A 10,620-nucleotide genomic window follows, 5' to 3' on the forward strand; every position below is an offset into this window, starting at 1 on the left:
AAGAGAAATACCATTAACGGTGTAGAAAGGGGGATAGTAGTTTAGGATATCTTAAAAGTGTTTGGATATTCATATTTTAAACATGTACTTGAACAGAGTAGTATTTTCCAAATACCACATATATGGTTAGATACTATGATTATTTCATGCCCAACTTTTTTTATTTTTACCTGACTCAAAACTTTTTTTGAAAAATATAGATCTTTAAATTATCGAGAATAAAAACACACTTTATTTTTCAATTTAAATTCAAGATTATGAGGGCATATTTTTATTTTAGTAGTTAAACTAACTCAAATAAAATATTATAAATTTCCTAAAGATGCCAAACAATGTTCTAATCTCATAGCATTGAATTATACCTGAAATAACTAGAGAGTAGTAGCTTCTTGTAATATTATCATTACTTAAGAATTTTGTCTATGAGGACACATATATTTTATGTACTTAGATTTCTGGTATTAAATCACTTGTTTTGTGACAATTACATAAAACGATCGATGCGGAAAAACATATTTTTATGTATCTTCTCCCGCATATAAATTTATATAAACGTAAAACGTATAAAATCTTTAATTTCTCAAATAAAAAAACTATCCCTTATGCGTCATATGGGATTTGAATAACATTGCGAAAATGATTGTTTAGATGCCCTGGTAGTAGTGTGAAAGTGGCGGCCTCAGCCTGGCAATTAGGCCACAAGTGGGCCCTTTTTGCCTACCCAGCTATCCCATCACCTATCCACTGTCTACCAGAGGTAGACTCTCCTCGAACCTTCCTGACGCCCTGATGACCGCCAGGATTTTGGTCCATGGCAGATCCCTCACCTTAACCCCTTGTAGCTCTTCAGTACTAAAAACTTTATGTCGTAACCTCCCAAAAGCTGCACAGTGTCCCAGACGATGGATAGGGGTATCTTCTCCTTTTCCACATTTCGGGCATAAGTGTCCTCAATTTCTAACTTAAATGCCTCTTAAGTCTGCAATGGCCTGTGAGAACCCCCACCATTTGGTTTAGTCGTCATCTCGTCTTAGGTTTGTCGTTGGCCATCTCGACTTAGGTTTGTTAGGTTAAAGCTATGGGCCTGCCTACATCCTCTGTTCATCCTCCAGTTTTGACCTAATGTTTGATAGGCCCATTGATTAAGGGCCCCGTTAATACTACCTCGTGTGAGTCCTAGGATTTGTTTTCTAGAGCGTTTCCGCATTCCTGAACGAGGGCAGACCTTATCCTCGGGGAGCTAAATGCTCTGAGCGCGGTCTGACTATCGGGGCAGATAAAAATCCTCTACTCCACACAGTTCCTTACTTGCCTCCATCAAGATCAAGATAGCGAAAACCTCAGCCTGAAAGACTGTGGCATACATACCCAGTGAAAAGCTATCCTGCTGCTTCTGCATACATACCCAGTGAAAAGCTATCCTGCTGCTTCTGAATACTCATCTCTTACCCAAGATTCATCAGTATAGCATACTAGAGATCCCGGGGAAAACATGTCACTTTCCTGCTCTCTCGAGGGGAAGGTGGTGACATACTTCCTTTCTAACCTCAGCCAGTCCTCTGCTTCCGTGTCCCTCATGGCAGATATTGGGATATCTCTCTACACCCTTAGGGCCATGGCAGAGTGACCCTCTGCGCGTCCTTTCGCTCTCCAACCGCCTGTGTCCCGTATCCATAGGTGTGTCGCCATCATTTCCCTTACAATTCATATACGGTAAGCCGGCAACCCCAGAAGGACCTCTAACTCAGCCGTTGGGGTCGTCCCAATTGCCCTTGTAAAACCTAAGCAGGCAACTCTTTGGATTCTCGATAACTTCCCGTCATTCAGACCACACTTGGCCACCAATCCAAGGCCCCATACTGCAGCTTCGATCGTGTACACCCAGTGAAGCACCCTTGGATTGAGCCCCTAATTTTTGCTAATGATTTCCGGGTAATCCTTTCAACCTGTGGCTACCAAGACAATTTGCTATCCAGGATTACAAACAAATATTTGAGTTCCCTGACCAACGTCAGGGACCTTCCGTACATGGCAGGGACCCTGAAGTTGCCTATCTCCCTTCTCCTGAATGGGATCATCTCTGTTTTCCTAAATCTAAGTTTAAAATATGAACAATATATCTCAAAAGATATCCCATAAAATTTCATACCGCCTTTCTTTTTTGAAAGAAAATTATATAAAAAGTTACATTTAAAAAGCCAACTTTAATTTATTTTATTTCTTAGTAAAAAAGCTCTTGGTAGAGCTCGGGGTTCGGTCGGATGATCATAGCCGTCGCATCGGCCTTTCGCTACAGCGCATCGTACGAAACCGGTAACAGCAGTTATTGGCTTCGCGTTTGCGTGTGTATACGTGTTTTAATATTCTAATAATGTCGAACGCGCCAAGGGGTAAAAAACGACCTTTCGCTGATAAAGTACCCACATTTATTTATTTTTATTTATACCTACCTGTTTATTTATTTGTTTACGACGAACACACCTATGACTAACCGACGAAAACCCAGAGCTCTAGTTTTAATTTACATAAATATTGAAATTATATGTTTATCAAGTTGTCTTAAAAAAAATACAAAGGTTCACGAAACCGCCTTCGTTGTGCGAAATATTCTGATATGTGAGTATACAGAATATTCACTTGTACGTTTTTGGCACCATTTCTGACTTTATTAATACATATCATACAAAGTTGTGATTTTTAAAAATAAGTTTTAAAATTTATTTACGATTGTAATTTTATTTTTGGGCACCAACTGAGTATTTTTGGGTAAAGCATATTTGAAAATCATTATTTGCACATCTGGAGGAAGTCATAGGGCAAAGAAAAACCATTTACAGTCAATCAATCCAAGGAAAACGCGCTTTTTAGAGACCAATAATATTTTAGCATGATCTAAAATTAAATTATCTCGACGGTCCAAGTCAGAAGTTATATGTTTAGTAACTCAACCTATGGTTAGTTTTGTTGCAACTTTTATTAAAAGATGATGTATCTCGGCAGTACTGGCATCTCCCAGTTCTCATAAAAATGTTTTCGACTCACTTAAATGAAAATAAAGCGTGAGCAATTATAATTCCTGTACTCGAATTAGTGCTGTTGTGCAAATATACTGTGCTATTAACACGAAGTGGATATTTAAGTTAATTTAGTTGATAATTAATTGAATTAGGAATATTTTAATCGCAACTCACTTAAAATGCTGGTAAGTTGATTCATAATATCTAATAAAAATAGTTTTAGTTATTCAATACAACAAAAATATTCGCAATGTGATTGAAATTTTTAGAAAATCGAATATTTCGATTTAATCAGAAATAATCGCACTCAACAATTATTTTTTTTATTATTAGGCGATAAGAAAAATAGTCTTGAGATTTGAAGCAATAATTACACGAACAATAAGTTTTCTTATTAAAAATTTTGAAGTTAGTCGTGTTAAACTGAAACAACAAAATTGTAATGTAAATATCTGGAGGTATGCCCTCTCATTTCTAAATAAATTTATGGCTTTTAATTATTACGAATATTATTGCAAAGAAACCTTCATTTTAAATTTATATTTAAGTCGACAACTGTTTTAATAAAATTGGTGTGATGCTATATATAATAGCTTCTAGAGGTTAACCGATGTGTTATTAAGGGCGCCATATTCTTTAAATAGTGTTTTCCGCAAAGACAAATAATTTCAAACATTTAATAACTGAATAATCTAAAGCTTATCAAGTAATAGGAATATTATGTCATGCCACCTGAGTATTTTCAAATATGTCGCAGTAAAACGAATAAAGAGGTGCAAAAAACGACAAACCATCAAGGTTTTAGCTACTGAAATCTACGAAAATACTAACTTTTTTATATATAACTCCACATGTAAATATTCTTATAACATTTACTTGCATATCATATTGTTTATTTTTATTTATAAATACCTAAAAACGCCAGAAATATGACTATTTCACGGCCAGAGATATGGTCACCTTAAATGTAAACAGTATGTTTGATGGATTAAGTCTTACTTATAATTTTTCTCAATATTTTAATATACAGGGTNTTTTATTGAAATCGGTCAGAAATAAAATTATCTATGTATCTAGGGAATTAATGAGCCTTAATAACCTCAGGCAATTGCTGTCCCTCGGGCCGGACGCTCTCGGGACGCAAACTTTGCCATCGGTAATTAAGGCCCTTATAATTCCCTAGATACATAAATAACTATTATTTCTTAGTAAAAAAGCTCTTGGTAGAGCTCGGGGTTCGGTCGGACGATCATAGCCGTCGCGTCGGCCTTTCGGTACAGCGCATCGTACGAAACCAGTAATAACGGCAGTTATTGGCTTCGCGTTTGAGTGTGTATACGTGTTTTAATATTCTAATAATGTCGAACGCGGCAAAGGCTAAAAAATGACCTTTCGCTGATAAAGTACCCAAATTTATTTATTTTTATCTATACCTACCTGTTTATTTATTTGTTTACGACGAACACACCTATGGCTAACCGACGAAAACCCAGAGCTCTAGTTATAATTTACATAAATATTGAAATTATATGTTTATCAAGTTGTCTTTTAAAAAAAATTACAAAGGTTCACGAAACCGCCTTCGTTGTGCGAAATATTCTGATATGTGAGTATAGAAATTCCAATACCATTTAAAATTAGTTATTATTATTATTATATACAAAAAACGATTTACCCAATACAGAATATTCACTTGTACGTTTTTGGCACCATTTCTGACTTTATTAATACATATCATACAAAGTTGTGATTTTTAAAAATAAGTTTTAAAATTTATTTACGATTGTAATTTTATTTTTGGGCACCAACTGAGTATTTTTGGGTAAAGCATATTTGAAAATCATTATTTGCACATCTGGAGGAAGTCATAGGGCAAAGAAAAACCATTTACACTCAATCAATCCAAGGAAAACGCGCTTTTTAGAGACCAATAATATTTTAGCATGATCTAAAATTAAATTATCTCGACGGTCCAAGTCAGAAGTTATATGTTTAGTAACTCAACCTATGGTTAGTTTTGTTGCAACTTTTATTAAAAGATGATGTATCTCGGCAGTACTGGCATCTCCCAGTTCTCATAAAAATGTTTTCGACTCACTTAAATGAAAATAAAGCGTGAGCAATTATAATTCCTGTACTCGAATTAGTGCTGTTGTGCAAATATACTGTGCTATTAACACGAAGTGGATATTTAAGTTAATTTAGTTGATAATTAATTGAATTAGGAATATTTTAATCGCAACTCACTTAAAATGCTGGTAAGTTGATTCATAATATCTAATAAAAATAGTTTTAGTTATTCAATACAACAAAAATATTCTCAATGTGATTGAAATTTTTAGAAAATCGAATATTTCGATTTAATCAGAAATAATCGCACTCAACAATTATTTTTTTTATTATTAGGCGATAAGAAAAATAGTCTTGAGATTTGAAGCAATAATTACACGAACAATAAGTTTTCTTATTAAAAATTTTGAAGTTAGTCGTGTTAAACTGAAACAACAAAATTGTGATGTAAATATCTCAAGATATGCCGTCTCATTTCTAAATATATTTATGGCTTTTAATTATTACGAATATTATTGCAAAGAAACCTTCATTTTAAATTTATATTTAAGTCAACAACTGTTTTAATAAAATTGGTGTGATGCTATATATAATAGCTTCTAGAGGTTAACCGATGTGTTATTAAGGGCGCCATATTCTTTAAATAGTGTTTTCCGCAAAGACAAATAATTTCAAACATTTAATAACTGAATAATCTAAAGCTTATCAAGTAATAGGAATATTATGTCATGCCACCTGAGTATTTTCAAATATGTCGCAGTAAAACGAATAAAGAGGTGCAAAAAACGACAAACCATCAAGGTTTTAGCTACTGAAATCTACGAAAATACTAACTTTTTTATATATAACTCCACATGTAAATATTCTTATAACATTTACTTGCATATCATATTGTTTATTTTTATTTATAAATACCTAAAAACGCCAGAAATATGACTATTTCACGGCCAGAGATATGGTCACCTTAAATGTAAACAGTATGTTTGATGGATTAAGTCTTACTTATAATTTTTCTCAATATTTTAATATACAGGGTGTCCCGGTACTTGATACAAAAAAGTCCAGTACAAAGAGATGAGGAAATAATATCAATTCTTCATATACATTTTTCTCATACGGACCTCCGTTAACGGGCCCCCAAAGGTGAAAATTAAAAAGGTATTTTTATTTACAGTCTCTAAACTATTAACTTCAGCATAATGCAAATTTTGTGATCGATAACACATGCGTTCAGCTTGTTTCTGATGTTGTAAGTGATACGTCATTATGCCCAGAACTCCAGAGACGAACTAAGCCCAATGGTTAACAAACCAGAATTTTTGCATAGATGACGATCGCAGTTTGCCTGTATCAAAATTAAGTTCCCTGAAGAATTTGCCAACGATAATACCCTCTTGGTTCGACTGGTAAAATTAACAGTTTAGGAAATATTTGTAATTTTATCTCACACTGCACGCCTCCACCATTTTTTGTTTTTAATTTAAAAGAAAGTAAACTATCAAAATACATTTTGAATATGGGCTCTTTTCACCTCCACACACTTCCTAAGTCTACGAATGTTATTTATTTGTACACGAAAAAGCATTTCTGGGGTATGTCTAATATTATCACAATAATTAATTAATTCTTTGTAGCAATTCATCCCTTGTCTGTACAAGGATTGCGTACACTAAACATTCCTCACAGGAAGAAGTCTATTGGGTTAAAGTCTGTAGAACGTGGTAGCCATAAAATTGGGCCTCCTCTCCAATCCATTTATTATCAAACACAATGGATAAATAATTTCATACATCAGTATTGAAATTGGGAGGAGCCCCATCGTGCATGAACCGAACGTTTCTTCGGGTATCTAATGGAACATAGTCTAATAGTAGCTGCAAATCATTTTGCAAATACTCCAGATATCAATGTCCATTCAGACGTTTCTCAAAAATGTATAGGTCGATTAAATTATTACCCATTATTCCTGCCTATACATTAATTATGAATCGGTGTTAGTATTTTGTTAAAATAGTACCGTGCGGATTCTCTTCATCCCATAAATTAAGTTATGGAAATTAAGAATACCATTTCTTGTAAATTTTGTATAGGCCCAATTTCAAATGCCGAAGTTAATAGTTTAGGGACTGTGAATAAAAATAACTTTTTAATTTTCACCACAAGTTACGGGGCGTAACTTGTTAACGAAGGTCCGTATAAAAAAAAATATGAAGAACTGATATTATTTTGACCTGATTTTTTGTATTCGACTTTTTTGTATCAAGTACCGGGACACCCTGTACATAATTAACTTCAGTGTCTTTATAGATATACATATATAGTGAGTGATTAAAAAAACCGCTGACAGACTTCTAGAGGAATTACAAGGTGGTTACTTCCAGCACCTACTTTGATATTTTACATTATTTCCAGTTATACAATTGTTATCATTACGTTTTCGCCCTTAAATTTGTTGTTTATTGTTTACGTTATTTCATTCTGACAAAATTAGTTGAAACCTAAATTACTCAAAAACTGTAGCTTTAATCAAAATTTTGCAAGAGACCAATTCGATAGATAATTGAAAACTTTACACGAAAATAGTGTCCGTTTGACAAAATTAGCAGTGACGTAGAAAATATTCTTGAAAAAGGGTTACGTTACCCCACGCTACCCTAGAAGTCTGTCAGCGGTTTTTTTATCACCCTGGGTATGTTCTGAATAAAGTAGTTTGCTTAATTTTTTTATATTTTTCAAAAGCTCTGTAGAATGCAGTAAATATTACTGTATTGTTTTCGAAATGACAAAAGATATATTAAGTAGGTAATTGCCGATGTTTTTGAACATTTTTTTTGCAAGACTTGATCGATTCTTTCAACACTATTATTTTTTACACTTGACATAATAATGTAAACATATCACTCTAGAAAAAAAATTGGTGTTTACTCAAGAACTTCATTACCTTGAAAAGTTATTAAATAATATATTCAGTGAACAGTAAATTTACATAGGTATATTTTTCTGAAATTAATAATAGGGAATAACTATGGAATAATGAAGCTTGGACGAGATCTATATTATGTCTGTAGATTTAAATCTTAATTTTTTTTCCTTCTTTGGTAGATATATTTTCAAGCAGTTTTTTTAATAAATTTTAACTAAAATAATTACATTTTAATAAATAAACAAATATCTTACACTAAGTTGACAGTTATCTAACCACTTGACTAGAAATATATGGAATTTACACTTCACGAGCCTTTAAGGGGCCTCATGCTTTTTAGTTTTTTATTGTTTTAGCAACCTCTATTTTTAGATTAGTCATATTTTTTATAAATGGTGCAATTTCTCGGATTTTAATAACTATTATCAGTCATGGATAACTTAAACACAGATATACTAATGGAAAATAATGCATTTTCAACAATTTTTATAAAACCTCTTAATAATACCTTAACAAAAGTTGTTCATCAAACCGAATGATGTAGGTATCGGGTGTTCCAAAATTCTCAAGATTTAAATTTTGCGCCATTTGTGCGGTAAAACGAAAAAAAAACTGCGTAGCAACTCAGAGTTATGGAGTGCTACAGAAAGTACAAAGCGTTTCCATTGATGAGAAATATTTTAAAAACAGTGAAGGTTTAGCACTTTAGCAGCTACAGTTCACAATTTTCATACAAAATATGGTCGGAATAGTGATCTTATTTCAACAACTGCGAAGAGATTAATTGAAAAATTCAAGGAGACTAGATCAATATTAGTGACCTTAAACATACTGGCCCTACTTCAAGTCGTTTAACATAAAACAAGCAGTTCATGAGGATGTTGCTGAGAGTATAAGAGCATAAATTCGTTATCGTGGTTAAGAATTGCAACATTTCGAGAAGCTCTCTACAGCGTATTCTCTCGAAAGATTTGCATCATCGTGCTTACAAAATTCAATTGACTTAAAAACTGAGGTTTACTGACCACGCAGAGTGAAGAGAGTACGATTAATGGATTACGAACAAGTGGATGCTGATGTTTCGAACAAAATCATCTTTAGCGATGAGACATATTTTCATCTGGATGGCTTGATTGTTGAAAAACAAATACATCCACTATTTGGTACGGATTTTGGGCATCATGGGACCATTCTTCTTCGAAAATGCGGCTGGTCAGGCAATAATAATTAACGGTGCTCTCTATCGCGACATGATAATCCAGTTTTTTGTGCCTAAATTGCAAGATATCGATGTAGGCGACATATGGTTTCAACAAAACGATGCCACATATCATACAGCCCGAGCAACAATGCAGTTACTGCACGAGTCATTTCCTGGTTGTGTAATTTCCCGTTTTGGTGATCGGAATTGGCCGCTCAGATCATGCGATTTAACACCGTTGGATTTTTTTCTTTGGGTTTTTTTTTTAGTCTAAGATATATACCAACATGCCCACGACCACCCACGCCCTGAAAAAGGAAATTGTGCACTGTATCAATGAAATTTAGCCGCATATACGCAAAACAGCAATGGGTAAGTGTGTATGTGCTGTCGAGGCCATTTACCCGACATACTGTTCCAGATATAACCATAAAATTTACAATTTTAATTAAAATCCTGTGTTTACCATCAAAAATCCTTCTTGAGTGAATTTCGGGACACCTTTATTAAAGCATAAATTATATAGAAAAATAAACACTTAAAATTTTAAGGAAAAAAATAATAAAAACAAAATATAAAAGACTTTCCTCCAAAAATGTTTATCGATTTTTAACTAATAAATATTCACATTGAATTACCTAAACGATTTATATTAAGTGTGAAGAGGATACTATAAATGATTTATTGTTGAAACAAAAATAAGTCTAAATCGCCCTTTTACCTTTGCATCATATTAGTATTCTGTCGATAAACTTTAGGAAGACGTTCCTCATAAAACCTAAAAAAAATAGTACCTATTAAAATTGGTCTTAGTCTCGAGTATGTATGAGTCAAATAGTCCTTTTTGTCTCCCCTTCCTTTGGGTTTAACCAATAGTATTAAAATTATTTAGGAGATGCTTCGTTTTTGAGATATACGGTGTTAAAAAAAAATAATATGTTGATGAAAACAATAGAAATATTTAAGTACCTAACATCTAATGTGACTATGTCGTAATGCGACAACGTAGCGACCCTTGCAACACTCCTAAATTTTTTCAGGCGGTTTGTAGTCACTTCATTTACTTGTGTTGTGAGTTGTGTACTTTTAAATTAAATAAGATGGCAAACAATACATGAAAATTTATTTGTAAATTGAAACAACCAAAAAATTACCAATTAATATTATACCTAGACAAAGAGAAAAGTGAATCAAAAATAAAATAATTTAAAAATATTTTGTTCAAAATAGGCGCCTCCGGACTGTAGACAAGCACGGCATCTTCTAATTATGGAGTTAATTCTCGACACGCTTGGACTATTCGCTGTCTTAGATCTTCTAGGGTATCAACTGGCACCTCGTAGACTTTTTGTTTAACAGCACCCCAAACGAAATAATCCATCGGTGTCAAGTCCGGTGAACGTGCGGGC

The 10,620-nt window shown here is 33.4% G+C and overlaps 1 protein-coding gene across 4 annotated transcripts in view; it reads left to right on the forward strand.

Moving 5' to 3' along the window:
* Nucleotides 1-5,047: 5,047 nt before the first annotated feature.
* LOC108908167 (FMRFamide receptor-like) overlaps nucleotides 5,048-10,620 on the forward strand; it is a 53,024-nt gene continuing 47,451 nt past the window's right edge. For all 4 annotated transcript variants that reach the window (XM_018712099.1, XM_018712100.1, XM_023455222.1 and 1 more), the window contains exon 1: nucleotides 5,048-5,275. The gene's annotated coding sequence lies outside the window, so the exon portion shown is untranslated. The remainder of the gene's footprint in view (nucleotides 5,276-10,620) is intronic.

This window comes from Anoplophora glabripennis, unplaced genomic scaffold (assembly GCF_000390285.2).
Source record: "Anoplophora glabripennis isolate ALB-LARVAE unplaced genomic scaffold, Agla_2.0 scaffold369, whole genome shotgun sequence".
Lineage (NCBI taxonomy): Eukaryota > Metazoa > Arthropoda > Insecta > Coleoptera > Cerambycidae > Anoplophora > Anoplophora glabripennis.